General features: G+C 41.6%; 1 pseudogene; it reads right to left on the reverse strand.

Moving 5' to 3' along the window:
- Positions 1 to 2,020: 2,020 nt before the first annotated feature.
- LOC133102409 (small ribosomal subunit protein uS13-like) lies at positions 2,021 to 2,422 on the reverse strand (annotated as a pseudogene).
- Between the last annotated feature and the right edge of the window lie 419 nt (positions 2,423 to 2,841).

Here is a 2,841-nt window from a genome sequence, read left to right on the forward strand (position 1 = left end):
TAGTTTATATTACGTAGGACATCAGGAAATTATGTTCCTCAAAGACACAAATTTCATTGATGCTTTACTGATTTTTTTTTTTTTTAATCCAGGCTAAAATGATGATTGTTATGCTCAATGTCAAGATCTTCAGGGCCTTGATCACCCATAGCCAGTGCCCTGGGCAGACTGAAATCACATCCTAAAGAGAATGTTGCTGGGGACCTTGCTTTAGAGCCCTTTTTTTATATTAATAGCAAGAAAGCTTAGAGACACACTCGTGGCCACCCCTGGTGAGGGAAAAGCCTCACTGAACACGGTGAGTCTAACTCATTCCTGGTTTCACTTATTTTTCTGAGTTTCATTTTCCTGTTGTCCTACTTTCCTCACCACTTATTTTTCACTTATTTTATCTTGTGTGGTATTAATAGGTAATCCACCTTAAATCCTTTCTGGAACAAGGCAGGGTGTAAATAAACAAGTAAAAATGAGCTGGCCTGTTGAATAGAGTTATTTACTATTGTCCATCTGAATCCTGAAGAAAAGATCTGCCAAAAATAACTATTTTGCTTTGGCCTGGTAGCTGCTGAGGTTTTCTTTCAAGTAGAAATTGCTCAACAGGCTCAGGGGCTTTCTGTTGCTCCTGTCGGCACGTGATATTAGGACTGTGCATCCTGAAACAGGAGGATGCTCGCCTTGCCATCTGCTGTGGCAGGAAGGTGGGCAACCCAGTGCCACTGCATCTGCAACAGAGAAAGAGTGAATGGAAAGGGTACTACCAACATCGTCTCTTCAGTCTCTCTTGAGGAAAGAATTGGTCTTGGTAATTAGCATTGGACTAGTGTTGCACAAGTTGCAAAGAAAATTACATGTATGTTATTGTAGTCAAGCCTCACAATAATGTGATTAATGTGGTTTATTACACTTTGTTTTCAGTTGAGGGCACTGAGACTTCGAGAAGACAAGTAAGTGGGTAGAGGAACCAAGATTCCCACCTAGTACATGACGCCACATCTTATACTCTTTATTTCTCTGTGCTCTCCCTATCCTTTCAATATATTCCTAATCATTTATCCAGGCATTATAAAGTCTGGAAGGCTGCTATGGGATACGTCAGAGTCAAAAGCTTTAGAGTTAGCCTGAGGTTAAATATCATATATATTTTTTTCATTTTGTAGAAGTTACTTTAGGTCACTGTATTAGGTTTCTAAGGTTGTTACAACAAATTACCACAAATTGGGTGGCTTAGACCATCAGAGATTTGTTCTCTCACAGTTCCAGAGGCCAGAATCCAAAATCAAGCATCTGCAGGTTCTGAAAGCTCTAGGAAGAACCCATTCTTTGCTTCTTCCAGCTCCTAATGGCTCTGGGTATCCCTTAGCTTGTGGACACATCACTCTTATCTCTCCTTCCACGATCTTGTTGCCTCCTCATCTTCTCTGTGTGTCCATCTTATAAAGATACGTGTGATTGAATTTAGGATCCATTTAGGATAAGCTCCTCCTCTCGAGATCCTTAACTTAATCACATTTTACCAGATAAGGTAATATTCACATGTTCTTGGAATTAGGATGTGGGCATGCATATCTTTTGGGGGGCCGCCATGCAGCCTATTAAAGTCACTGAGCCTCATGCCCCCTTCCATAAAAATTAGAATAATAGCACTTATCTGAAGGGAGAAGATTAAATAAGATAATGTAAATAAAAGTGTCCAATAGAAAACAAGTGCTCGATAAAAGGGTTTCACCCCCTTTTCTCATCAAGAGAGCTGTTAATATAATCACCTTGCTTTTTAGATGATTTCCCTCATTTGTCCCATGGGAATAATCCCCAGCTGTACACTCAAATTCCCTCACTCTTTAGTTTTCTCTTTAGATTCTTTTTCCTAAGAAGCTGTATTCCTTTTCAGGACAAGGAGCAGTACACTTTTTGAATTCTATTTTATCACGAACTAGGACAGTGCTTCTCAGAGCATCTGTAAGTGAGGGATCAGTTGTGTTTTTCTAACTGTATAAATTATTTATTAACAGACTACTCCCACAAATTTATTTCTTCTTGGACACAGCCACGGTGCAGCCACGGCGGCCTGTGGTCTTGGTGTGCTGGCCGCGGACACGAAATCCCCAGAAGTGGTGCAGCCTCTGTGGGCCTGAATCTTCTTCAGTCGCTCCAGGTCCTCACCGAGCTTGTTGTCCAGACCGTTGGCCAGGACCTATTTTCTATCCTTCACGTCCTTCTGTCTGGGCTCTTGCACTGGCGTGGATTCTATATCATGGTGATCACACGCTCTACCTCATCCTAAGTGAGCTCTCCTGCCCTCTTGCTGAGGTCTGTCTGCTTTCCTCAACAGCACACAAGCCCATCTTTGCCCCACACCCTTAACTGCTGTGATGGCAAAGGCAATCTTCCGCCGCCCATCGATGTGGGCGTTGAGTACTTGCATTACTAGAGACGTGGTGTGTGGGCCTCCAGTGGAAGAGAGCAAGGGATCAGTTTTAATTTTGAATAGTAAAAATGTTGTGGCGATGGAAATTACTGTAAAAGTTTCCAAAACTTACTTTAAGCTTGTTGCAGACCAACAACGTGTGGTGCTACTGTGTCTAGGAACCTCATTTTGAGGAACACTGGGCAAGGGGACATATGTGACTTTCGCAGTAGTCTGAACTCCAAGATTCTGGTTACTCCCTCACTATTATTAATCCCCCTCAGAATTTCCATATTGACGTTTACCTCTCTTGTACTCTCCCTCTTTTTTAGAGATTAAAAATGGCAACATTAAAAGTTAAATGCTCATCAAATACTTTCATTTTATCAAAGTTAATTTTCCAAAAGATAGTCTCCCGTTAACTGCAAAGGGTTACT

Source organism: Eubalaena glacialis, chromosome 12 (assembly GCF_028564815.1).
Source record: "Eubalaena glacialis isolate mEubGla1 chromosome 12, mEubGla1.1.hap2.+ XY, whole genome shotgun sequence".
NCBI lineage: Eukaryota > Metazoa > Chordata > Mammalia > Artiodactyla > Balaenidae > Eubalaena > Eubalaena glacialis.